The following is a 26,274-nucleotide window of genomic DNA, read 5'->3' on the forward strand; positions in this document are numbered from 1 at the left end:
GCATGTTACGTAAATAAAGAACCGGAAGAATGGGACAAATATTTGCCTTTTGTCACCTTTGCATATAATACCGCCATCCAATCAACATTGAAAGAATGCCCATTCTACTTGTTCTTTGGTAGAGCACCCCTCTTACCAAACGATATAACAATTAACCCTCGATACAACACGAGATACGACGACCATAATGTGTATGCTGAGAAATGGGAAAACGCTAAGAAACTTGCAAGAGAACACCTATTTAAAGCACAGACAAAACAAAAAGAAAATTACGACAAAGGATCAAAGACCAGTAAATATACCGTTGGAGAAAAAGTGCTATTGCGAGCACCACCATCAGCAGGAAAATTCATAAATCGATGGAACGGACCGTTCATAATTACTAAAAGTTATTCCAACATCAATTACGAGATCGAAAGCTACCCAAAGACAAAGCAGAAACCGGTCGTAGTTCACAGCAACCGATTAAAACCATACACTGAACGAGTACCCGAAATCCCAGCAGAGATACAGAGAGAAAGAATGACTCAACCGGTAAAAGCAGAAGAAAAAGGACAAAATATCGCAGTAGGAGCACAACACCAGGACAAATCATCTCAATGCAACCAGCCAGTAAAGCGAGGACGAGGTCGGCCTAGGAAAAACATACTTATTCACCCTAAACCAAACCCTAGACCAATTCCTAAACCAAATCCTACCACCTATCCAAACCGAAGAACCCAGCCTCACCCAAATACCATACGCCGCGATTCATCACGAAGAGACGCTGACTTCACACCTAACTACGCTCACATGCTGCCGCGAAGGAACGATACAAACCGACAAAATTACCCCAATACAAGAGCAACAAGATCACAGGCTCGATATTCACAAATCCATTATTCTTATGACACAGATTCCGATAACATATGCACTCCAGTCATCCCCAAAAGAGACACACCAGACATTGCAGTGACCAGAAACGGAGACGGACAATTTGTTTATCATATACCTGTAGCCAAAAAACCATACCATTCCTACCGTGACAACCAACGGCAAGACGGGACATCACATCATGACGAGCACTACCTTCCTCGCCACCGCCCACATGACAGAGCATACTCACAACAGACCAGATACAACTTACGACAACGATTTTAAAACAAAAAAAAAACGGAACATCCCTGTAAATATTTACCTTATTTCTAAACAGATGGCCATTCATATAACCGGACTCATCTGCATAATAATCACCGTACAAACCGTTAGTAATCTGTATATGCCTGTCTGCGATTGCAACAAAGCCAAAACTCGAGGAATACTAGACGTCAATCGACCTTATTATTGCCAACCAAACAAAGCAGCCACCCAGCACCACCGGCGCTTTGACACCAATTATACGCTGGTGACCAAACAACAACCAACCACAACCTGGAAAGGATGGTCTTGCAAACAATGGATCAAATCGAAGAAGATCGTTGGATCTTTTTGGATAGGATCCTATGATACAACTTATAACCAAGAAACACACCTAGTAAGCCCATTAGAATGTTGGGAGATGGTAAATAATCGAAAATGTGGAGAAAACGCTATGCAATCCGGCGCGACAAGTCTAAGCTTCACCTCTTCACCCGTCGGAGAAGGAAAATGGTATGCTACCAGAGAATATCACGTCCTAAATTGCCTAGCAGAAGAAATCACACTTAGACAAGAAACACAAGAAGGACCGATCGAGAGCCCTTTCGGAATGCTTAATGCAACCCATGCAGACCGACAATTCACACATAATCACAACACCATAGTATGGGGTGAATTGAAACACACCGATGCTGGAACCACAACACTCTTACATGGAACGGCTTATGTGGAATTTACACAAACTAGCGAAAAGAATAACATCAGCCGCCTCATAGATAATACGCGTCAAATAGAAATAACATTCTTCAACAATCCAGACGCTAGTGAACCAAAACACCCTATATTTGCAGTTGAAGGCGTACCAAAAACATTTTTGTCATTCCCAGACACCACAAACAAAATGCTTTTTCGTATCTATGCAAACGTATTTGTACCATGTAAAATTTCAAACAACACGAAATCATCGCTATGCCGAACACTACTGCAAGTAAAGGAATGGACAGAGTCACCCGAACACCGAATAAGGAAGTCGATAAATTCAGAAATCAAATTCCTCTTGACACACGACGACGAGGAAGCAGCTGCCGGAAAGCGCCTCTATAGCATATCTTATGCATGGGGAACGCTACAACTTGGCACACCCAGGATGATACCCAGCCAAGACAAAACCAAAATTAAAAAAGAAGTCCAAGTATTCATAACATATGATTTAAACAGACCAGCAAGAGGAATAGAGCTATATAGTGTTATGGATCCAACCAAGCCATTACCAGACGGACAACATTTCGAATATATAGTAGACTACACCATACGCATCAAACAAACACCCTTTTGCATGGTAGCATTAAACAATTCTTTTATATCGTTCAAAAACTGCACCGAAAAGATGTCACACTGGATTTACGACCAACAAACGAATCAAATAATCTGTGAAGAAAACCATTTGTGCCTGACAGCAATCGAACTTATCAACAAGATTGAAATGTCCTTGATCTTGACTGCTTGTAGTCAGGGTCAAGAAATATTAACAGCGCAACAGTGGGTCTTCGAACAGATTAACGTAAACCCGGACATTATCGAAAATTTCCCCGACACAACGCTAGACGAAATGGAAACATTCCGCCTAGAACAACGGAGAGCAGTGACCACTACTATTAATTCACCAATTTTTGGAGGACTACTTAAGGTCAACCAAGGACAAGGAAACATCGTATGGGACCTTATCAACTGGGGACTATTGCAAACAGGAGAAGACAAAAACAAGAAATGCATAACGTATCACGGACTAGGGAACCCCCTAACATTGGAGACATGTGACCAAAATTGGGTTCGTTGTCAAGAAAGTTTGAGAAAATATATCACCAGCAACGACCCGTTAGTTCAAACCCAGACATCTGTAGCAAACTGTAGCAACGCCGCGACCACTGGACAAGCTCTGGAATACGCATCAGATTTCACAATTCGACCATTTAACACAAACAACTGCATAAAGGCGAACAGCACTATGTTAACCCTAGAACATTGTGCAGACACCAGTTCAATCTGGGGAACTTTTGACCACACCGGACAGTTTATGGCTTCAGACAGAACCGGCCTAGAAACACCTGGAACGAATCGAAAGTGCCTAACAACCAGAAATGGGAGACTAGGCCTAGGCCACTGTCACGACAGAATACGACGTCAGCATTTTTCTTTTGAATATAAAAACCCACATCAAACAAAAACCTTGTCCGCCGCAGCTATTATAGCTTGGCATACAGAACAACAATTAAATGACAAACCATTGGATAAACTGCCACCTATAATACGACGTGACACGGAGGACAAAGTTCAAACCAACAAAATTCCAACCGAAAATTCCAATCAGACAATCCGACAATCCAACGCGTCCAACATAAATCAATCACCTTCACCAGCTGCAAAGCCGATATCAGTAAACGCAACAGCAAAGGCAACGACAGCCACAACTGGTGTCAAACCACCCACCCCTAAAACAACTACTATCACTACCCAAAACCTACTACCACTACCCCTAAAACAACCACTACCACTACCACTAAACCTACCACTACAACTAAGCCTACCACTAAACCTACATCGCCAATAAAAATAGCAAACAGTACAATAAAGGAACCAATGAAAAATGTAACATCGCCACTCACAAAAGCGATACAAATAGAAAATCAAATACTTGATAAAAAACCGACGGAACCTCCGAAGGTGAACATGACATCACCCCCGGCGAAACCAACGACAGTAGCACCATCGACAACATCAACGATTCGACAACTAGAGAAAAATTCATCCACAGAAAAAAACATGACATCACCCCCGGCGAAACCAACGACAGTAGCACCATTGACAACATCGACGATTCGACCACGAGAGAAAAATTCATCCACAGAAAAACAAGTAGACCCACCTAAAAATCCTACCAATACTACAGTTGAAAAGCCGACGGAAAAATCAAAAACGAATGAAACCGACACCTCAAATACGCCAGCAGGAACCGAAACGGCTGATAATAACGACTCAGACAACCAAGCAGACGACAGCACAGAAAAATTGACGTCCTTGCCAAAGGACATCCAAGAATTTAACCAAATTTTGCAATTTCAAATCGGAAAAATGCATGAACAGTACAAACAACGAATTGAAACAGAACACGAAAATAGATTAGCCAAGGAAATACGAGAAATGTATTGTCAACTTTCAAATATAAAGAAAATCCAAGCAATAATCCTATCCCAAACTAACGGCATCCTAGCCGCAGCAGCTCTAGGCCTGCCCGTTTGTAGCAGAATACAAGGATTTGGACAAACCATGGTATTGCAGCAGTGCGCAATTAAAACAATATCATTAACAGCAGTAGAAACGCAGTGCGGATTTCAACCATATTTTACATACGCTGAAGGAAACTTTACAATCGGAATGGACGGCTGGTCTATACATCCATATTCCGACTGCTTTTGGAAAACCCAATTCGTAAATTTGAACGGAAACCCTTTTTCATGGGAGCATAATGGAAGTTACGGCGAATGGGTAAAACAAAAACCAACCATTCACACGACCCATCTAGATTTAATCGCCGAATTTGAAGAACTTAAGCTTAACGATTTCGACTTCGCATTAAAAGCCCACCCCGCCCATAACGTAATGGAGATGGAGCAGTTGAATATCTTAAATGATTTAGTAGGACGACTCCACGAAACCGAATCAAAAGCACTATCAGATATCGTAGTGACAGCAGAACAGGACAATACTATCGGATCCATGTTTTCCTGGTTCGATACTTTAAAAATAATGGGACTTTGCACTGCAGGAATCATCATTCTCCTTATTACTTTACGATTAATCCTAGCATGCAAAATAGCACCCCGCATTAAAAAACAAATGAGACGTAAAATGCGCAAGGCGAAGAATAAAAAACGAGATTCCCAGATAGAAGAAGAAATGGAAGAAATATTAGCTCCAATATTGCCCCCACCTAACAACCAAGAGCCCATTTACAACCCAACGTCAATCATGGAGCCCCCGGCGGTACGGGAATACGCTCCACTGCCATTGGAATCAAAAGCAATATCAAATATCCAACCGAGCGCACCCATTATGCAACATAACACACTAGCGACAGAAAACAATTATACAAGAAAAAGTCAGAGCGAAAAAATCTACCCATCACTAGCAACCAAATTAGCAAACTTCATCCCTCATCTTAAATTTAATCAAAGTCCTCATCACGAAATAAAAAACGATGACAAGCCAGAATGCACTGGATCACACACCACCTGTAGCTACGTAGCTGGCTATGGCATGGTATGGGAAGATTTATGCAAATGTAAATTAGATGAAGAACACGGAGCAATGGCCGCCAAATATTGAAAAAAAAAAGACAAAAAAAAAGAAATAAGTAGTAAATAATCATGGAAAAAAAAAACATTTAGCACGGGAAACATTTTAAAATGGAAAAATCGTACAAAAAAGAAAAAAATTATATACTCTAGCAAAACGAACAAATTATAATAAGCCTCTGAATCCAGTTGAGTTGACAGCACATGTCAAAAATAACTGACCTAACGAAAAATAAAAAAAATAATAATTTAGAACACGTCAATCAATTTCAGTGTTCTTGCATTTAAGGTGCAAGTCAAATCAAAGGGCAATTGTAAAGTTCTTTTCTTGTCTACCATATATTTATACTACAGCTACTTAATTTTAGTGCTAAGGGCAAATCAAAGGGGAAGGGGGGAGTGTTTTCAACATATGAAAGTAGTGAAATCAAGTAGCATAACGACTTAAAAACGAGCAGACACACCGAGGAGAATACTCAGTACAGTATTACAATTCACCAGACACACATCTAAAAAAAAAGTGCGCGATGGACCCAGTACCAACTCCACCCAGTTTAAATCCCGATTTATCGGAATCAAGATCTAGTAGTGCTACGACAGAAGAGTTATTTGTGCAAATCAACCCAGAAGAAATTAGTTCACCAGACCAATATGGAAGCAGTGCTCTCATCATCGACGAAAGCGTGAGAGATGACGACGACCCGCTGGCAAAAGATAGCGCTGACCGACCCGAGACGCCTCGGACGGCCAAACAACAACAACCTTTCACCGTAAATTGTCCGAAGAAAGCAGCAGCCGAAACTACAACTAATGTATGTACAGAACCAACTCAAAAATCTTGTTTAAACTGTATGCTGAAAACCTACGCTGCCCAGACGGCAGGCAGGTCACAGCAGATAAGAGAAGAGATTGTCGCCATCACGGATTTAGAAAACAATAGCGTTTCATTTTCAATGATAAATGCACCACGCGAGCATTTAAGAACTTTTTTACGGAAACGAATCGGCTACCCAAGACCAGTAGGCGCCAATAACTTCTTAAATGTTTTATTTGGAGATGGAAAAACGTTCCTTCACGGAAGTGTCTTAAGTAAAAAGTACGATATAACTGAGCTACTCCTATTTAATGGAGCTGACGTAAATATTAAAGAAGACGGTAGAACCATCTTGCACAGAGCCGCAGAGCTTAACGACACCCTGCTTTGTAAAATTGCACTTTCATACAGCGCAGACCTATCTCAGTTTAACGAGATTGGTGAAACCCCAATGTTAGTTGCAATTGCTTTCAGTAGTCCGGACGTATTAGCCATGCTATACAGAAATACGACAGAATACCAGCTCTCAGCAAACGGGGAAACTATATTGCATTATGCCGCAAGGTATAATAACGAAAGAGTCACGAAATTTGCGTGCGAAGGCCAAAAACCAATCGATATAAGCCAAACATCCACACACGAGCAAAGAACAGCTTTACATGTTGCAGTTCTGGAATCACGCGTAGAAAATTGTTAAGATCTTATTAGCAAATGGAGCAGTCGACGACGTAGCAGATTCAACAGGGCATTTTGCCTATGAATATATTACGGACGGCGAAATTAGAGACCTTTTTGTTCACCACAAAATGCGGATCGAAACAACCGTAACCGTGATAATAGGTAAACGAAAGCGTTCCCCGGAAGACACTATTCCAGCCTTCAAGAAACCAACAACGCAAATCGAAAGGAGCGACAACCCGCTCTTACGGGATCTACTTTGCGAAGAACAAAAGCAGACGTCCACCCAGCCATTACGTCGCGAGATTGAACGTTTCGCCCTCTACGACCCAAACGACGGCAAAACTAACACCTATATGTATTTAGTATCCGCCGGTTTCGCTAGGGAAATTTTAATTACCGATTCGTTACCTATTGAGCCACCACTTCCATGCAATTATCAGCGCCCAGATTTCCAAGGACGAGCCCCCAAAATCGAATACACAATCAACAACCCCAGGGAATACCAGCTCCACATAACTCTTTTAAACGCGGCCTACTCACGCCGAGTGGTATTTTGCAATCGAACCTGTTACAAGCGTGATTTGTATGAAGTCTACTTATGGGAGAGAAATAACATAACTCGAAGCCTACAGGCATACCGACGAAGCTCCTTGACCTTACCAATCAGCCAACAAGCTCCTGGCCCATCACAAACCACGGCCTTAAATCTCACGTCAAAGAAATAGAGGCTCGAAAGAAATTAAAACAAAAACAGATAATGAAAATGAAACAAGTAGAACTATTAATCTGATATTTAGTTACGTCCCCAAAACAGCATACATTGTAAGCAAGATTCTTGCTTTGAATTTATTTTTTTTAAAGTATGAATTTTCGGCCAAGTCCTATCAATTATCGCCGGATCGACTCTTGATTCAAAGCTCTGGCAATATTTAAAGAAAAAAAGAACATATCATTTGCAACAAATTTGTGGAATTTAACCACATCTCATAATAGCACGAAAATTAATTTCATCTCTTCAGTAGTCAAACATTTCCTTAGTTGACCGACGGTCATATTAGAGTATATAGACAACTCTTTAAATAGACCAGAAAAAAAAAAACATTACGCAAATGACGGAAGAATACAAGAAAATTTTTCCTTGACGACCACTGCAGTCAGTCGGGACTTCCACTCGTTGAATACAATTCTATGTTGACAAGTGCAAGTACACAAGTCAATGTTCAACGTTTCCGGCCCGTACACATATTAGAGTATACGGACAATTTTTTTTATTAGCACAGAAAAAAAAGGCTTTAATTGCAGAATTTAAAAAAAAAAAAAAAGGAAAAAAAACCTTGACGAATGCATAACCTTTTATTAAGTATCCCAAGAAAAAATCAGTGCAACATAAAGGAAAGGATATAAAAAAAAAAAAACAGAAGAAATAAGACAAGAAAGAAGATAAGGCCGCTAACAAAGCTGTCAATAAGGACGTGGTCGACGTCGCCCATTAATAGGCAGTTGCAGCAGAAGATCCTCAAAAACAGTTTCTGCTTGAATAGTATAATACATATTCGCCCGATGACGACTGCGGTAGGGCTCAGGCATATTGGAGTAGTGACGAATGAGCTGCGCCGCCAAAAGATGACGCGGCTCATAAACACTCATGAAATTCTCAATCCGAGCAGACTCTTCAAGCTGCCGCCGATTTTCCCAAATCGACAAACGATCCCCGGCATGAAAAGACAATTTCTCTGGATACAAAACAGCACGGCGTGATGACGGATAACAAACGTCAATACCCGATTCCGCATACCACAAGAATCGGGCCTGATGAAAAGATAAAAGATCGCGGTATTTGGCATAGCCGGGATAACGGCTAAACAAGAAAATAAAAACAAAGCAACAAATAAAAAAATACGGAATTAAAAAATATATATATATAAAATAAAAGGTCTACTTAAGGTCTACTAAAAAAAAATTTAAAAAAAAAAAAATAAAAATGTTTTAATTTTTGCTTACTCGTAATAAAAGTCGAGTAAATCGACGCACTGGAATATACAATCAGGAAAATTTCCCATGTCGACATCAGGAAAAACTGCTTGAACAAAAAACAAGTGGAGAAAAAATGCACGTCGACGGGGACACAAAGGGAGCCACTTGGTTACCGCCTCAGACATCGACGGAACAGCAAAAGCAGTTATTACAAGACGCAAAGATTTTCTTACTCTGTCTAAATTTTCAACAACGGCTTCAAATTTTAATTGGTGACTCATCTCGCCGAAGGAAGTGAAGACACTAAAAAAATATTGGCGAAACCATGAATATCGACAATTTTCTTCTGGTTTCTGTTTAAGTTTGTTAAAACTTTTTCCTTTATTGATTTTATTCCTTTCCCTTTTTATTTTGTTTGGAACATGGGAAATATGGAAGAAATCGGGACTTTACACATCACATCTACCCCCGCCAAATTCGACTCGGACGGCTGTCAAGACCTGTCACTCCAAGTCGCCGCGGGGGGGAGGGGAACAATCCTAAACAAATATTTGTTCTCCCTATATATATGTTTTCTACTCTTGTTATTAGGGGACTAATTCTTTCCCTCAGAAAAGGGGGAAGGATACAGAGCCCACACACACACCCTGGTAAAGGAAATTTTATGCATACCCCAACTATTCAATTATTTAGTTTAAAATGGTAACGGTAACTGCCCACCTCAACATGAAACATGTTGTCTGTCTACTCTTAGCAATACTACATACTCTTTTAGTTTTCTCTTGTGCCTTTACTTCTTTGACACGAAAAAAAATAGCCTTTTATGCTTGCTTTGGTCCTCTTGACTTCCCTCAGCCCTTTGGCTGGTTTTATATCTATTTTCTTTATTAATGTCTTGCAACATTTATCTTTTGTGGGACACTCTATTTCAATGATCTGATCCATTGTTGGGATCCATTGTTCTTTCTTTATTTCCGATCTCTGATTTTATCAGCCCTTTGGAAAAGAATGACGAATTGATGGATAGAAAGACATTTATATTTATCCATAAAAGTTATGCTTTCAATTTATACAATTATCCTTTGGTGATGGAATATGCCTTAATCTACAATTAGAGGACTAATTCTTTCCCTCAGAAAAGGGGAAGGAATGTAATGAGCCAAAATAGCCCGGGGACGGAGCGCGAACTGACAGCGGGAAGATTGACAGCAAGAGCAAACCCAATTCTCATCTGTCATTCACGTTTATTAATTATGTTACACACCCGCGCTTGTCACTCATCAGACCCATGATCATACCGTGCACAACCCGTATAAATACTCCCCAATCTGTAGCAGTAAGTTAGAGTTCTCTCAGCTCTCCTTCAAGCTCCAGCTCCAGCTCCAGAAGTAAGATAACCCTTCTCATACTTTGTGTTGTGTACTTGTATGATCGTGTGTACTGTTGAATACATGGCATAAGAAAGCACTCTACACTTGGAAGGCAACTATGCTAACCACTATACCACCATCGCTTGACGTGAGTTAGCGTCATGATTTCCGTATTGTCACATCTTTTTAAATTACAGAACATCGACCAGTATTACCACTTGGTGACCTTGTATCGTGGTACATTAAGCATTCTCTATCACTATATCAAAACAACCTCTCTAATTATGTTGCAATGCGATGATCATGTGTATTCAGATATTTATATGTTTGTCAGGAGTGGGATTTGAACCCACGCCTTCATTGAAGACCAGAACACTGCAACTTCTTTTATTGAAGCAAGGATTATGTCCTTGAGTCTGGCGCCTTAGACCGCTCGGCCATCCTGACCACATCAGGTGTACCTAAATTCCTTTGCCCAACAGATGCGACATTAAAACTCTTCTAACTCATTCAAAAGTTCCTTGCCATAGGCGATTTATACCAGGTCAACAATTGTATTACGTTGTATTGCGTTTGAATATGTATTTATTTTGAATATGTATTTTCTTGAGTCTGGTGCCTTAGAGCGCTCGGCCATCCTGACCTCATCAGATCTAGCTAAATTTCTTTGCATTACAGATGTGGAATTTAAACTCTTCTAACTTATCCAAGAGTTCCTTGCCCTAGGCTGTTTATACCAGGACAACAATTGTATTATGTTGTATTGATTTGGAATATGTATTTTTCAAGCGATTTAATCCCATATTGTCTAGTGGTTAGGATACCTGGCTCTCACCCAGGAGGCCCGGGTTCAATTCCCGGTATGGGAAAAGAGGAAGTGGAAAATTTTGCAAGTTTTGGCCATTTTTGTCAAATACATCTGGCAAACAGTTTCTGCGTTTCCAGAACTATTGCAATCGGCTTAACTTACATACATACGAGCCAAAATCTTTCTAGTACATTGGATATACTAAGTACATCGGCATGTTTCCATCGAGACTCCATCATAAAATGGTTTCTTTGCAAGAAATATCGCCAAAGAATAAGAAATTACATCTATGTCAATTATTCATGTGTGAACGAAAAAGAAATGAACAACTATATTTTACCTAAAGAGTAATATTTGTATAAATTGACTCCAATTCCGTAGGTTGACTAGTCTGCTAAGAAATAGCAAGATTGCTAAACTGCGATGGCCGAGAATCGAACTCGGGTCAATTGCTTAGAAGGCAACTATGCTAACCACTATACCACCATCGCTTGACGTGAGTTAGCGTCATGATTTCCGTATTGTCACATCTTTTTAAATTACAGAACATCGACCAGTATTACCACTTGGTGACCTTGTATCGTGGTACATTAAGCATTCTCTATCACTATATCAAAGCAACCTGTCTAATTATGTTGCAATGCGATGGTCATGTGTATTCAGATATTTATATGTTTGTCAGGAGTGGAATTTGAACCCACGCCTTCATTGAAGACCAGAATACTGCAACTTCTTTTATTGAAGCAAGGTTTATGTCCTTGAGTATGGCGCCTTAGACCGCTCGGCCATCCTGACCACATCAGGTGTACCTAAATTCCTTTGCCCAACAGATGTGACATTAAAACTCTTCTAACTCATTCAAGAGTTCCTTGCCATAGGCGATTTATACCAGGTCAACAATTGTATTACGTTGTATTGCGTTTGAATATGTATTTTTTTTGAATATGTATTTTCTTGAGTCTGGTGCCTTAGAGCGCTCGGCCATCCTGACCTCATCAGATCTAGCTAAATTTCTTTGCATTACAGATGTGGGATTTAAACTCTTCTAACTTATCCAAGAGTTCCTTGCCCTAGGCTGTTTATACCAGGACAACAATTGTATTATGTTGTATTGATTTGTAATATGTATTTTTCAAGCGATTTAATCCCATATTGTCTAGTGGTTAGGATACCTGGCTCTCACCCAGGAGGCCCGGGTTCAATTCCCGTCATGGGAAAAGAGGAACTGGAAAATTTTGCAAGTTTTGGCCATTTTTGTCAAATACATCTGGCAAACAGTTTCTGCGTTTCCAGAACTATTGCAATCGGCTTAACTTACATACATACGAGCCAAAATCTTTCTAGTACATTGGATATACTAAGTACATCGGCATGTTTCCATCGAGACTCCATCATAAAATGGTTTCTTTGCAAGAAATATCGCCAAAGAATAAGAAATTACATCTATGTCAATTATTCATGTGTGAACGAAAAAGAAATGAACAACTATATTTTACCTAAAGAGTAATATTTGTGTAAATTGACTCCAATTCCGTAGGTTGACTAGTCTGCTAAGAAATAGCAAGATTGCTAAACTGCGATGGCCGAGAATCGAACTCGGGTCAACTGCTTGGAAGGCAACTATGCTAACCACTATACCACCATCGCTTGACGTGAGTTAGCGTCATGATTTCCGTATTGTCACATCTTTTTAAATTACAGAACATCGACCAGTATTACCACTTGGTGACCTTGTATCGTGGTACATTAAGCATTCTCTATCACTATATCAAAGCAACCTCTCTAATTATGTTGCAATGCGATGATCATGTGTATTCAGATATTTATATGTTTGTCAGGAGTGGGATTTGAACCCACGCCTTCATTGAAGACCAGAACACTGCAACTTCTTTTATTGAAGCAAGGATTATGTCCTTGAGTCTGGCGCCTTAGACCGCTCGGCCATCCTGACCACATCAGGTGTACCTAAATTCCTTTGCCCAACAGATGCGACATTAAAACTCTTCTAACTCATTCAAAAGTTCCTTGCCATAGGCGATTTATACCAGGTCAACAATTGTATTACGTTGTATTGCGTTTGAATATGTATTTATTTTGAATATGTATTTTCTTGAGTCTGGTGCCTTAGAGCGCTCGGCCATCCTGACCTCATCAGATCTAGCTAAATTTCTTTGCATTACAGATGTGGAATTTAAACTCTTCTAACTTATCCAAGAGTTCCTTGCCCTAGGCTGTTTATACCAGGACAACAATTGTATTATGTTGTATTGATTTGGAATATGTATTTTTCAAGCGATTTAATCCCATATTGTCTAGTGGTTAGGATACCTGGCTCTCACCCAGGAGGCCCGGGTTCAATTCCCGGTATGGGAAAAGAGGAAGTGGAAAATTTTGCAAGTTTTGGCCATTTTTGTCAAATACATCTGGCAAACAGTTTCTGCGTTTCCAGAACTATTGCAATCGGCTTAACTTACATACATACGAGCCAAAATCTTTCTAGTACATTGGATATACTAAGTACATCGGCATGTTTCCATCGAGACTCCATCATAAAATGGTTTCTTTGCAAGAAATATCGCCAAGGAATAAGAAATTACATCTATGTCAATTATTCATGTGTGAACGAAAAAGAAATGAACAACTATATTTTACCTAAAGAGTAATATTTGTGTAAATTGACTCCAATTCCGTAGGTTGACTAGTCTGCTAAGAAATAGCAAGATTGCTAAACTGCGATGGCCGAGAATCGAACTCTGGTCAATTGCTTGGAAGGCAACTATGCTAACCACTATACCACCATCGCTTGACGTGAGTTAGCGTCATGATTTCCGTATTGTCACATCTTTTTAAATTACAGAACATCGACCAGTATTACCACTTGGTGACCTTGTATCGTGGTACATTAAGCATTCTCTATCACTATATCAAAGCAACCTCTCTAATTATGTTGCAATGCGATGATCATGTGTATTCAGATATTTATATGTTTGTCAGGAGTGGGATTTGAACCCACGCCTTCATTGAAGACCAGAATACTGCAACTTCTTTTATTGAAGCAAGGTTTATGTCCTTGAGTCTGGCGCCTTAGACCGCTCGGCCATCCTGACCACATCAGGTGTACCTAAATTCCTTTGCCCAACAGATGTGACATTAAAACTCTTCTAACTCATTCAAGAGTTCCTTGCCATAGGCGATTTATACCAGGTCAACAATTGTATTACGTTGTATTGCGTTTGAATATGTATTTTTTTTGAATGTGTATTTTCTTGAGTCTGGTGCCTTAGAGCGCTCGGCCATCCTGACCTCATCAGATCTAGCTAAATTTCTTTGCATTGCAGATGTGGGATTTAAACTCTTCTAACTTATCCAAGAGTTCCTTGCTCTAGGCTGTTTATACCAGGACAACAATTGTATTATGTTGTATTGATTTGGAATATGTATTTTTCAAGCGATTTAATCCCATATTGTCTAGTGGTTAGGATACCTGGCTCTCACCCAGGAGGCCCGGGTTCAATTCCCGGTATGGGAAAAGAGGAACTGGAAAATTTTGCAAGTTTTGGCCATTTTTGTCAAATACATCTGGCAAACAGTTTCTGCGTTTCCAGAACTATTGCAATCGGCTTAACTTACATACATACGAGCCAAAATCTTTCTAGTACATTGGATATACTAAGTACATCGGCATGTTTCCATCGAGACTCCATCATAAAATGGTTTCTTTGCAAGAAATATCGCCAAGAAATAAGAAATTACATCTATGTCAATTATTCATGTGTGAACGAAAAAGAAATGAACAACTATATTTTACCTAAAGAGTAACATTTGTGTAAATTGACTCCAATTCCGTAGGTTGACTAGTCTGCTAAGAAATAGCAAGATTGCTAAACTGCGATGGCCGAGAATCGAACTCGGGTCAATTGCTTGGAAGGCAACTATGCTAACCACTATACCACCATCGCTTGACGTGAGTTAGCGTCATGATTTCCGTATTGTCACATCTTTTTAAATTACAGAACATCGACCAGTATTACCACTTGGTGACCTTGTATCGTGGTACATTAAGCATTCTCTATCACTATATCAAAGCAACCTCTCTAATTATGTTGCAATGCGATGATCATGTGTATTCAGATATGTATATGTTTGTCAGGAGTGGGATTTGAACCCACGCCTTCATTGAAGACCAGAATACTGCAACTTCTTTTATTGAAGCAAGGTTTATGTCCTTGAGTCTGGCGCCTTAGACCGCTCGGCCATCCTGACCACATCAGGTGTACCTAAATTCCTTTGCCCAACAGATGTGACATTAAAACTCTTCTAACTCATTCAAGAGTTCCTTGCCATAGGCGATTTATACCAGGTCAACAATTGTATTACGTTGTATTGCGTTTGAATATGTATTTTTTTTGAATATGTATTTTCTTGAGTCTGGTGCCTTAGAGCGCTCAGCCATCCTGACCTCATCAGATCTAGCTAAATTTCTTTGCATTACAGATGTGGGATTTAAACTCTTCTAACTTATCCAAGAGTTCCTTGCCCTAGGCTGTTTATACCAGGACAACAATTGTATTATGTTGTATTGATTTGGAATATGTATTTTTCAAGCGATTTAATCCCATATTGTCTAGTGGTTAGGATACCTGGCTCTCACCCAGGAGGCCCGGGTTCAATTCCCGGTATGGGAAAAGAGGAACTGGAAAATTTTGCAAGTTTTGGCCATTTTTGTCAAATACATCTGGCAAACAGTTTCTGCGTTTCCAGAACTATTGCAATCGGCTTAACTTACATACATACGAGCCAAAATCTTTCTAGTACATTGGATATACTAAGTACATCGGCATGTTTCCATCGAGACTCCATCATAAAATGGTTTCTTTGCAAGAAATATCGCCAAGGAATAAGAAATTACATCTATGTCAATTATTCATGTGTGAACGAAAAAGAAATGAACAACTATATTTTACCTAAAGAGTAACATTTGTGTAAATTGACTTCAATTCCGTAGGTTGACTAGTCTGCTAAGAAATAGCAAGATTGCTTAACTGCGATGGCCGAGAATCGAACTCGGGTCAATTGCTTGGAAGGCAACTATGCTAACCACTATACCACCATCGCTTGACGGGAGTTAGCGTCATGATTTCCGTATTGTCACATCTTTTTAAATTACAGAACATCGACCAGTATTACCACTTGGTGACCTTGTATCGTGGTACGTTAAGCATTCTCTATCACTATATCAAAACAACCTCTCTAATTATGTTGCAATGCGATGATCATGTGTATTCAGATATTTATATGTTTGTCAGGAGTGGGATTCGAACCCACGCCTTCATTGAAGACCAGAACACTGCAACTTCTTTTATTGAAGCAAGGATTATGTCCTTGAGTCTGGCGCCTTAGACCGCTCGGCCATCCTGACCACATCAGGTGTACCTAAATTCCTTTGCCCAACAGATGCGACATTAAAACTCTTCTAACTCATTCAAAAGTTCCTTGCCATAGGCGATTTATACCAGGTCAACAATTGTATTACGTTGTATTGCGTTTGAATATGTATTTATTTTGAATATGTATTTTCTTGAGTCTGGTGCCTTAGAGCGCTCGGCCATCCTGACCTCATCAGATCTAGCTAAATTTCTTTGCATTACAGATGTGGAATTTAAACTCTTCTAACTTATCCAAGAGTTCCTTGCCCTAGGCTGTTTATACCAGGACAACAATTGTATTATGTTGTATTGATTTGGAATATGTATTTTTCAAGCGATTTAATCCCATATTGTCTAGTGGTTAGGATACCTGGCTCTCACCCAGGAGGCCCGGGTTCAATTCCCGGTATGGGAAAAGAGGAACTGGAAAATTTTGCAAGTTTTGGCCATTTTTGTCAAATACATCTGGCAAACAGTTTCTGCGTTTCCAGAACTATTGCAATCGGCTTAACTTACATACATACGAGCCAAAATCTTTCTAGTACATTGGATATACTAAGTACATCGGCATGTTTCCATCGAGACTCCATCATAAAATGGTTTCTTTGCAAGAAATATTGCCAAGGAATAAGAAATTACATCTATGTCAATTATTCATGTGTGAACGAAAAAGAAATGAAAAACTATATTTTACCTAAAGAGTAACATTTGTGTATATTGACTTCAATTCCGTAGGTTGACTAGTCTGCTAAGAAATAGCAAGATTGCTTAACTGCGATGGCCGAGATTCGAACTCGGGTCAATTGCTTGGAAGGCAACTATGCTAACCACTATACCACCATCGGTTGACGGGAGTTAGCGTCATGATTTCCGTATTGTCACATCTTTTTAAATTACAGAACATCGACCAGTATTACCACTTGGTGACCTTGTATCATGGTACATTAAGCATTCTCTATCACTATATCAAAACAACCTCTCTAATTATGTTGCAATGCGATGATCATGTGTATTCAGATATTTATATGTTTGTCAGGAGTGGGATTTGAACCCACGCCTTCATTAAAGACCAGAATACTGCAACTTCTTTTATTGAAGCAAAGATTATGTCCTTGAGTCTGGCGCCTTAGACCGCTCGGCCATCCTGACCACATCAGGTGTACCTAAATTCCTTTGCCCAACAGATGTGACATTAAAACTCTTCTAACTCATTCAAGAGTTCCTTGCCATAGGCTATTTATACCAGGTCAACAATTGTATTACGTTGTATTGCGTTTGAATATGTATTTTTTTTGAATATGTATTTTCTTGAGTCTGGTGCCTTAGAGCGCTCGGCCATCCTGACCTCATCAGATCTAGCTAAATTCCTTTGCATTACAGATGTGGGATTTAAACTCTTCTAACTTATCCAAGAGTTCCTTGCCCTAGGCTGTTTATACCAGGACAACAATTGTATTATGTTGTATTGATTTGGAATATGTATTTTTCAAGCGATTTAATCCCATATTGTCTAGTGGTTAGGATACCTGGCTCTCACCCAGGAGGCCCGGGTTCAATTCCCGGTATGGGAAAAGAGGAACTGGAAAATTTTGCAAGTTTTGGCCATTTTTGTCAAATACATCTGGCAAACAGTTTCTGCGTTTCCAGAACTATTGCAATCGGCTTAACTTACATACATACGAGCCAAAATCTTTCTAGTACATTGGATATACTAAGTACATCGGCATGTTTCCATCGAGACTCCATCATAAAATGGTTTCTTTGCAAGAAATATCGCCAAAGAATAAGAAATTACATCTATGTCAATTATTCATGTGTGAACGAAAAAGAAATGAACAACTATATTTTACCTAAAGAGTAACATTTGTGTAAATTGACTTCAATTCCGTAGGTTGACTAGTCTGCTAAGAAATAGCAAGATTGCTAAACTGCGATGGCCGAGAATCGAACGCGGGTCAATTGCTTGGAAGGCAACTATGCTAACCACTATACCACCATCGCTTGACGTAAGTTAACGTCATGATTTCCGTATTGTCACATCTTTTTAAATTACAGAACATCGACCAGTATTACCACTTGGTGACCTTGTATCGTGGTACATTAAGCATTCTCTATCACTATATCAAAACAACCTCTCTAATTATGTTGCAATGCGATGATCATGTGTATTCAGATATTTATATGTTTGTCAGGAGTGGGATTTGAACCCACGCCTTCATTGAAGACCAGAATACTGCAACTTCTTTTATTGAAGCAAGGTTTATGTCCTTGAGTCTGGCGCCTTAGACCGCTCGGCCATCCTGACCACATCAGGTGTACCTAAATTCCTTTGCCCAACAGATGTGACATTAAAACTCTTCTAACTCATTCAAGAGTTCCTTGCCATAGGCGATTTATACCAGGTCAACAATTGTATTACGTTGTATTGCGTTTGAATATGTAATTTTTTGAATATGTATTTTCTTGAGTCTGGTGCCTTAGAGCGCTCGGCCATCCTGACCTCATCAGATCTAGCTAAATTCCTTTGCATTACAGATGTGGGATTTAAACTCTTCTAACTTATCCAAGAGTTCCTTGCCCTAGGCTGTTTATACCAGGACAACAATTGTATTATGTTGTATTGATTTGGAATATGTATTTTTCAAGCGATTTAATCCCATATTGTCTAGTGGTTAGGATACCTGGCTCTCACCCAGGAGGCCCGGGTTCAATTCCCGGTATGGGAAAAGAGGAAGTGGAAAATTTTGCAAGTTTTGGCCATTTTTGTCAAATACATCTGGCAAACAGTTTCTGCGTTTCCAGAACTATTGCAATCGGCTTAACTTACATACATACGAGCCAAAATCTTTCTAGTACATTGGATATACTAAGTACATCGGCATGTTTCCATCGAGACTCCATCATAAAATGGTTTCTTTGCAAGAAATATCGCCAAAGAATAAGAAATTACATCTATGTCAATTATTCATGTGTGAACGAAAAAGAAATGAACAACTATATTTTACCTAAAGAGTAACATTTGTGTACATTGACTTCAATTCCGTAGGTTGACTAGTCTGCTAAGAAATAGCAAGATTGCTAAACTGCGATGGCCGAGAATCGAACTCGGGTCAATTGCTTGGAAGGCAACTATGCTAACCACTATACCACCATCGCTTGACGTAAGTTAGCGTCATGATTTCCGTATTGTCACATCTTTTTAAATTACAGAACATCGACCAGTATTACCACTTGGTGACCTTGTATCGTGGTACATTAAGCATTCTCTATCACTATATCAAAGCAACCTCTCTAATTATGTTGCAATGCGATGATCATGTGTTTTCAGATATTTATATGTTTGTCAGGAGTGGGATTTGAACCCACGCCTTCATTGAAGACCAGAATACTGCAACTTCTTTTATTGAAGCAAGGATTATGTCCTTGAGTCTGGCGCCTTAGACCGCTCGGCCATCCTGACCACATCAGGTGTACCTAAATTCCTTTGCCCAACAGATGTGACATTAAAACTCTTCTAACTCATTCAAGAGTTCCTTGCCTTAGGCGATTTTTACCAGGTCAACAATTGTATTACGTTGTATTGCGTTTGAATATGTATTTTTTTTGAATATGTATTTTCTTGAGTCTGGTGCCTTAGAGCGCTCGGCCATCCTGACCTCATCAGATCTAGCTAAATTCCTTTGCATTACAGATGTGGGATTTAAACTCTTCTAACTTATCCAAGAGTTCCTTGCCCTAGGCTGTTTATACCAGGACAACAATTGTATTATGTTGTATTGATTTGGAATATGTATTTTTCAAGCGATTTAATCCCATATTGTCTAGTGGTTAGGATACCTGGCTCTCACCCAGGAGGCCCGGGTTCAATTCCCGGTATGGGAAAAGAGGAAGTGGAAAATTTTGCAAGTTTTGGCCATTTTTGTCAAATACATCTGGCAAACAGTTTCTGCGTTTCCAGAACTATTGCAATCGGCTTAACTTACATACATACGAGCCAAAATCTTTCTAGTACATTGGATATACTAAGTACATCGGCATGTTTCCATCGAGACTCCATCATAAAATGGTTTCTTTGCAAGAGATATCGCCAAGGAATAAGAAATTACATCTATGTCAATTATTCATGTGTGAAAGAAAAAGAAATGAACAACTATATTTTACCTAAAGAGTAACATTTGTGTATATTGACTTCAATTCCGTAGGTTGACTAGTCTGCTAAGAAATAGCAAGATTGCTAATCTGCGATGGCCGAGAATCGAACTCGGGTCAATTGCTTGGAAGGCAACTATGCCAACCACTATACCACCATCGCTTGACGGGAGTTAGCGTCATGATTTCCGTATTGTCACATCTTTTTAAATTACAGAACATCGACCAGTATTACCACTTGGTGACCTTGTATCGTGGTACATTAAGCATTCTCTATCACTATATCAAAGCAACCTCTCTAATTATGTTGCAATGCGATGATCATGTGTTTTCAGATATTTATATGTTTGTCAGGAGTGGGATTTGAACCCACGCCTTCATTGAAGACCAGAATACTGCAACTTCTTTTATTGAAGCAAGGATTATGTCCTTGAGTCTGGCGCCTTAGACCGCTCGGCCATCCTGACCACATCAGGTGTACCTAAATTCCTTTGCCCAACAGATGTGACATTAAAACTCTTCTAACTCATTCAAGAGTTCCTTGCCTTAGGCGATTTTTACCAGGTCAACAATTGTATTACGTTGTATTGCGTTTGAATATGTATTTTTTTTGAATATGTATTTTCTTGAGTCTGGTGCCTTAGAGCGCTCGGCCATCCTGACCTCATCAGATCTAGCTAAATTCCTTTGCATTACAGATGTGGGATTTAAACTCTTCTAACTTATCCAAGAGTTCCTTGCCCTAGGCTGTTTATACCAGGACAACAATTGTATTATGTTGTATTGATTTGGAATATGTATTTTTCAAGCGATTTAATCCCATATTGTCTAGTGGTTAGGATACCTGGCTCTCACCCAGGAGGCCCGGGTTCAATTCCCGGTATGGGAAAAGAGGAAGTGGAAAATTTTGCAAGTTTTGGCCATTTTTGTCAAATACATCTGGCAAACAGTTTCTGCGTTTCCAGAACTATTGCAATCGGCTTAACTTACATACATACGAGCCAAAATCTTTCTAGTACATTGGATATACTAAGTACATCGGCATGTTTCCATCGAGACTCCATCATAAAATGGTTTCTTTGCAAGAGATATCGCCAAGGAATAAGAAATTACATCTATGTCAATTATTCATGTGTGAAAGAAAAAGAAATGAACAACTATATTTTACCTAAAGAGTAACATTTGTGTATATTGACTTCAATTCCGTAGGTTGACTAGTCTGCTAAGAAATAGCAAGATTGCTAATCTGCGATGGCCGAGAATCGAACTCGGGTCAATTGCTTGGAAGGCAACTATGCCAACCACTATACCACCATCGCTTGACGGGAGTTAGCGTCATGATTTCCGTATTGTCACATCTTTTTAAATTACAGAACATCGACCAGTATTACCACTTGGTGACCTTGTATCGTGGTACATTAAGCATTCTCTATCACTATATCAAAGCAACCTCTCTAATTATGTTGCAATGCGATGATCATGTGTTTTCAGATATTTATATGTTTGTCAGGAGTGGGATTTGAACCCACGCCTTCATTGAAGACCAGAATACTGCAACTTGTTTTATTGAAGCAAGGATTATGTCCTTGAGTCTGGCGCCTTAGACCGCTCGGCCATCCTGACCACATCAGGTGTATCTAAATTCCTTTGCCCAACAGATGTGACATTAAAACTCTTCTAACTCATTCAAGAGTTCCTTGCCTTAGGCGATGTTTACCAGGTCAACAATTGTATTACGTTGTATTGCGTTTGAATATGTATTTTTTTTGAATATGTATTTTCTTGAGTCTGGTGCCTTAGAGCGCTCGGCCATCCTGACCTCATCAGATCTAGCTAAATTCCTTTGCATTACAGATGTGGGATTTAAACTCTTCTAACTTATCCAAGAGTTCCTTGCCCTAGGCTGTTTATACCAGGAAAACAATTGTATTATGTTGTATTGATTTGGAATATGTATTTTTCAAGCGATTTAATCCCATATGGTCTAGTGGTTAGGATACCTGGCTCTCACCCAGGAGGCCCGGGTTCAATTCCCGGTATGGGAAAAGAGGAACTGGAAAATTTTGCAAGTTTTGGCCATTTTTGTCAAATACATCTGGCAAACAGTTTCTGCGTTTCCAGAACTATTGCAATCGGCTTAACTTACATACATACGAGCCAAAATCTTTCTAGTACATTGGATATACTAAGTACATCGGCATGTTTCCATCGAGACTCCATCATAAAATGGTTTCTTTGCAAGAAATATCGCCAAAGAATAAGAAATTACATCTATGTCAATTATTCATGTGTGAACGAAAAAGAAATGAACAACTATATTTTACCTAAAGAGTAACATTTGTGTAAATTGACTTCAATTCCGTAGGTTGACTAGTCTGCTAAGAAATAGCAAGATTGCTAAACTGCGATGGCCGAGAATCGAACTCGGGTCAATTGCTTGGAAGGCAACTATGCTAACCACTATACCACCATCGCTTGACGTAAGTTAGCGTCATGATTTCCGTATTGTCACATCTTTTTAAATTACAGAACATCGACCAGTATTACCACTTGGTGACCTTGTATCGTGGTACATTAAGCATTCTCTATCACTATATCAAAGCAACCTCTCTAATTATGTTGCAATGCGATGATCATGTGTATTCAGATATTTATATGTTTGTCAGGAGTGGGATGAACCCACGCCTTCATTGAAGACCAGAATACTGCAACTTCTTTTATTGAAGCAAGGATTATGTCCTTGAGTCTGGCGCCTTAGACCGCTCGGCCATCCTGACCACATCAGGTGTACCTAAATTCCTTTGCCCAACAGATGCGACATTAAAACTCTTCTAACTCATTCAAAAGTTCCTTGCCATAGGCGATTTATACCAGGTCAACAATTGTATTACGTTGTATTGCGTTTGAATATGTATTTATTTTGAATATGTATTTTCTTGAGTCTGGTGCCTTAGAGCGCTCGGCCATCCTGACCTCATCAGATCTAGCTAAATTTCTTTGCATTACAGATGTGGAATTTAAACTCTTCTAACTTATCCAAGAGTTCCTTGCCCTAGGCTGTTTATACCAGGACAACAATTGTATTATGTTGTATTGATTTGGAATATGTATTTTTCAAGCGATTTAATCCCATATTGTCTAGTGGTTAGGATACCTGGCTCTCACCCAGGAGGCCCGGGTTCAATTCCCGGTATGGGAAAAGAGGAACTGGAAAATTTTGCAAGTTTTGGCCATTTTTGTCAAATACATCTGGCAAACAGTTTCTGCGTTTCCAGAACTATTGCAATCGGCTTAACTTACATACATACGAGCCAAAATCTTTCTAGTACATTGGATATACTAAGTACATCGGCATGTTTCCATCGAGACTCCATCATAAAATGGTTTCTTTGCAAGAAATATTGCCAAGGAATAAGAAATTACATCTATGTCAATTATTCATGTGTGAACGAAAAAGAAATGAAAAACTATATTTTACCTAAAGAGTAACATTTGTGTATATTGACTTCAATTCCGTAGGTTGACTAGTCTGCTAAGAAATAGCAAGATTGCTTAACTGCGATGGCCGAGATTCGAACTCGGGTCAATTGCTTGGAAGGCAACTATGCTAACCACTATACCACCATCGGTTGACGGGAGTTAGCGTCATGATTTCCGTATTGTCACATCTTTTTAAATTACAGAACATCGACCAGTATTACCACTTGGTGACCTTGTATCATGGTACATTAAGCATTCTCTATCACTATATCAAAACAACCTCTCTAATTATGTTGCAATGCGATGATCATGTGTATTCAGATATTTATATGTTTGTCAGGAGTGGGATTTGAACCCACGCCTTCATTAAAGACCAGAATACTGCAACTTCTTTTATTGAAGCAAAGATTATGTCCTTGAGTCTGGCGCCTTAGACCGCTCGGCCATCCTGACCACATCAGGTGTACCTAAATTCCTTTGCCCAACAGATGTGACATTAAAACTCTTCTAACTCATTCAAGAGTTCCTTGCCATAGGCTATTTATACCAGGTCAACAATTGTATTACGTTGTATTGCGTTTGAATATGTATTTTTTTTGAATATGTATTTTCTTGAGTCTGGTGCCTTAGAGCGCTCGGCCATCCTGACCTCATCAGATCTAGCTAAATTCCTTTGCATTACAGATGTGGGATTTAAACTCTTCTAACTTATCCAAGAGTTCCTTGCCCTAGGCTGTTTATACCAGGACAACAATTGTATTATGTTGTATTGATTTGGAATATGTATTTTTCAAGCGATTTAATCCCATATTGTCTAGTGGTTAGGATACCTGGCTCTCACCCAGGAGGCCCGGGTTCAATTCCCGGTATGGGAAAAGAGGAACTGGAAAATTTTGCAAGTTTTGGCCATTTTTGTCAAATACATCTGGCAAACAGTTTCTGCGTTTCCAGAACTATTGCAATCGGCTTAACTTACATACATACGAGCCAAAATCTTTCTAGTACATTGGATATACTAAGTACATCGGCATGTTTCCATCGAGACTCCATCATAAAATGGTTTCTTTGCAAGAAATATCGCCAAAGAATAAGAAATTACATCTATGTCAATTATTCATGTGTGAACGAAAAAGAAATGAACAACTATATTTTACCTAAAGAGTAACATTTGTGTAAATTGACTTCAATTCCGTAGGTTGACTAGTCTGCTAAGAAATAGCAAGATTGCTAAACTGCGATGGCCGAGAATCGAACGCGGGTCAATTGCTTGGAAGGCAACTATGCTAACCACTATACCACCATCGCTTGACGTAAGTTAACGTCATGATTTCCGTATTGTCACATCTTTTTAAATTACAGAACATCGACCAGTATTACCACTTGGTGACCTTGTATCGTGGTACATTAAGCATTCTCTATCACTATATCAAAACAACCTCTCTAATTATGTTGCAATGCGATGATCATGTGTATTCAGATATTTATATGTTTGTCAGGAGTGGGATTTGAACCCACGCCTTCATTGAAGACCAGAATACTGCAACTTCTTTTATTGAAGCAAGGTTTATGTCCTTGAGTCTGGCGCCTTAGACCGCTCGGCCATCCTGACCACATCAGGTGTACCTAAATTCCTTTGCCCAACAGATGTGACATTAAAACTCTTCTAACTCATTCAAGAGTTCCTTGCCATAGGCGATTTATACCAGGTCAACAATTGTATTACGTTGTATTGCGTTTGAATATGTAATTTTTTGAATATGTATTTTCTTGAGTCTGGTGCCTTAGAGCGCTCGGCCATCCTGACCTCATCAGATCTAGCTAAATTCCTTTGCATTACAGATGTGGGATTTAAACTCTTCTAACTTATCCAAGAGTTCCTTGCCCTAGGCTGTTTATACCAGGACAACAATTGTATTATGTTGTATTGATTTGGAATATGTATTTTTCAAGCGATTTAATCCCATATTGTCTAGTGGTTAGGATACCTGGCTCTCACCCAGGAGGCCCGGGTTCAATTCCCGGTATGGGAAAAGAGGAAGTGGAAAATTTTGCAAGTTTTGGCCATTTTTGTCAAATACATCTGGCAAACAGTTTCTGCGTTTCC

At 39.4% G+C, this 26,274-nt stretch overlaps 29 non-coding genes across 29 annotated transcripts; 13 read left to right on the forward strand and 16 right to left on the reverse strand.

Moving 5' to 3' along the window:
• Positions 1-10,635: 10,635 nt before the first annotated feature.
• Trnal-caa lies at positions 10,636-10,754 on the reverse strand. Its single transcript has 2 exons — positions 10,717-10,754; positions 10,636-10,680 (listed from the first exon to the last, which is right to left on the reverse strand). It is a non-coding gene; the product is annotated as a tRNA-Leu (tRNA).
• A 350-nt stretch (positions 10,755-11,104) lies between these two features.
• On the forward strand, positions 11,105-11,176 carry Trnae-cuc. Its single transcript has one exon. It is a non-coding gene; the product is annotated as a tRNA-Glu (tRNA).
• A 358-nt stretch (positions 11,177-11,534) lies between these two features.
• Trnar-ucu lies at positions 11,535-11,606 on the reverse strand. Its single transcript has one exon. It is a non-coding gene; the product is annotated as a tRNA-Arg (tRNA).
• Positions 11,607-12,690: 1,084 nt separating this feature from the next.
• On the reverse strand, positions 12,691-12,762 carry Trnag-ucc. The gene has a single exon. It is a non-coding gene; the product is annotated as a tRNA-Gly (tRNA).
• Positions 12,763-12,947: 185 nt separating this feature from the next.
• Positions 12,948-13,066, reverse strand: Trnal-caa. The gene is made up of 2 exons: positions 13,029-13,066; positions 12,948-12,992 (listed from the first exon to the last, which is right to left on the reverse strand). It is a non-coding gene; the product is annotated as a tRNA-Leu (tRNA).
• Positions 13,067-13,416: 350 nt separating this feature from the next.
• On the forward strand, positions 13,417-13,488 carry Trnae-cuc. The gene has a single exon. It is a non-coding gene; the product is annotated as a tRNA-Glu (tRNA).
• Positions 13,489-14,103: 615 nt separating this feature from the next.
• On the reverse strand, positions 14,104-14,222 carry Trnal-caa. Its single transcript has 2 exons — positions 14,185-14,222; positions 14,104-14,148 (listed from the first exon to the last, which is right to left on the reverse strand). It is a non-coding gene; the product is annotated as a tRNA-Leu (tRNA).
• Positions 14,223-14,572: 350 nt separating this feature from the next.
• Trnae-cuc lies at positions 14,573-14,644 on the forward strand. Its single transcript has one exon. It is a non-coding gene; the product is annotated as a tRNA-Glu (tRNA).
• A 358-nt stretch (positions 14,645-15,002) lies between these two features.
• On the reverse strand, positions 15,003-15,074 carry Trnag-ucc. Its single transcript has one exon. It is a non-coding gene; the product is annotated as a tRNA-Gly (tRNA).
• Positions 15,075-15,259: 185 nt separating this feature from the next.
• Positions 15,260-15,378, reverse strand: Trnal-caa. The gene is made up of 2 exons: positions 15,341-15,378; positions 15,260-15,304 (listed from the first exon to the last, which is right to left on the reverse strand). It is a non-coding gene; the product is annotated as a tRNA-Leu (tRNA).
• A 350-nt stretch (positions 15,379-15,728) lies between these two features.
• Trnae-cuc lies at positions 15,729-15,800 on the forward strand. Its single transcript has one exon. It is a non-coding gene; the product is annotated as a tRNA-Glu (tRNA).
• A 358-nt stretch (positions 15,801-16,158) lies between these two features.
• On the reverse strand, positions 16,159-16,230 carry Trnag-ucc. Its single transcript has one exon. It is a non-coding gene; the product is annotated as a tRNA-Gly (tRNA).
• Positions 16,231-16,415: 185 nt separating this feature from the next.
• Positions 16,416-16,534, reverse strand: Trnal-caa. The gene is made up of 2 exons: positions 16,497-16,534; positions 16,416-16,460 (listed from the first exon to the last, which is right to left on the reverse strand). It is a non-coding gene; the product is annotated as a tRNA-Leu (tRNA).
• A 350-nt stretch (positions 16,535-16,884) lies between these two features.
• On the forward strand, positions 16,885-16,956 carry Trnae-cuc. Its single transcript has one exon. It is a non-coding gene; the product is annotated as a tRNA-Glu (tRNA).
• A 1,084-nt stretch (positions 16,957-18,040) lies between these two features.
• On the forward strand, positions 18,041-18,112 carry Trnae-cuc. Its single transcript has one exon. It is a non-coding gene; the product is annotated as a tRNA-Glu (tRNA).
• A 615-nt stretch (positions 18,113-18,727) lies between these two features.
• Positions 18,728-18,846, reverse strand: Trnal-caa. Its single transcript has 2 exons — positions 18,809-18,846; positions 18,728-18,772 (listed from the first exon to the last, which is right to left on the reverse strand). It is a non-coding gene; the product is annotated as a tRNA-Leu (tRNA).
• A 349-nt stretch (positions 18,847-19,195) lies between these two features.
• Trnae-cuc lies at positions 19,196-19,267 on the forward strand. The gene has a single exon. It is a non-coding gene; the product is annotated as a tRNA-Glu (tRNA).
• A 358-nt stretch (positions 19,268-19,625) lies between these two features.
• Positions 19,626-19,697, reverse strand: Trnag-ucc. Its single transcript has one exon. It is a non-coding gene; the product is annotated as a tRNA-Gly (tRNA).
• Positions 19,698-19,882: 185 nt separating this feature from the next.
• Trnal-caa lies at positions 19,883-20,001 on the reverse strand. The gene is made up of 2 exons: positions 19,964-20,001; positions 19,883-19,927 (listed from the first exon to the last, which is right to left on the reverse strand). It is a non-coding gene; the product is annotated as a tRNA-Leu (tRNA).
• Positions 20,002-20,351: 350 nt separating this feature from the next.
• Positions 20,352-20,423, forward strand: Trnae-cuc. Its single transcript has one exon. It is a non-coding gene; the product is annotated as a tRNA-Glu (tRNA).
• Positions 20,424-21,038: 615 nt separating this feature from the next.
• Positions 21,039-21,157, reverse strand: Trnal-caa. Its single transcript has 2 exons — positions 21,120-21,157; positions 21,039-21,083 (listed from the first exon to the last, which is right to left on the reverse strand). It is a non-coding gene; the product is annotated as a tRNA-Leu (tRNA).
• A 350-nt stretch (positions 21,158-21,507) lies between these two features.
• Trnae-cuc lies at positions 21,508-21,579 on the forward strand. Its single transcript has one exon. It is a non-coding gene; the product is annotated as a tRNA-Glu (tRNA).
• A 615-nt stretch (positions 21,580-22,194) lies between these two features.
• Positions 22,195-22,313, reverse strand: Trnal-caa. The gene is made up of 2 exons: positions 22,276-22,313; positions 22,195-22,239 (listed from the first exon to the last, which is right to left on the reverse strand). It is a non-coding gene; the product is annotated as a tRNA-Leu (tRNA).
• Positions 22,314-22,663: 350 nt separating this feature from the next.
• Trnae-cuc lies at positions 22,664-22,735 on the forward strand. Its single transcript has one exon. It is a non-coding gene; the product is annotated as a tRNA-Glu (tRNA).
• Positions 22,736-23,093: 358 nt separating this feature from the next.
• Trnag-ucc lies at positions 23,094-23,165 on the reverse strand. The gene has a single exon. It is a non-coding gene; the product is annotated as a tRNA-Gly (tRNA).
• A 652-nt stretch (positions 23,166-23,817) lies between these two features.
• Trnae-cuc lies at positions 23,818-23,889 on the forward strand. The gene has a single exon. It is a non-coding gene; the product is annotated as a tRNA-Glu (tRNA).
• Positions 23,890-24,973: 1,084 nt separating this feature from the next.
• Trnae-cuc lies at positions 24,974-25,045 on the forward strand. Its single transcript has one exon. It is a non-coding gene; the product is annotated as a tRNA-Glu (tRNA).
• Positions 25,046-25,660: 615 nt separating this feature from the next.
• On the reverse strand, positions 25,661-25,779 carry Trnal-caa. Its single transcript has 2 exons — positions 25,742-25,779; positions 25,661-25,705 (listed from the first exon to the last, which is right to left on the reverse strand). It is a non-coding gene; the product is annotated as a tRNA-Leu (tRNA).
• A 349-nt stretch (positions 25,780-26,128) lies between these two features.
• On the forward strand, positions 26,129-26,200 carry Trnae-cuc. The gene has a single exon. It is a non-coding gene; the product is annotated as a tRNA-Glu (tRNA).
• Positions 26,201-26,274: the final 74 nt, after the last annotated feature.

Source organism: Daphnia pulex, chromosome 8, assembly GCF_021134715.1.
Source record: "Daphnia pulex isolate KAP4 chromosome 8, ASM2113471v1".
Lineage (NCBI taxonomy): Eukaryota > Metazoa > Arthropoda > Branchiopoda > Diplostraca > Daphniidae > Daphnia > Daphnia pulex.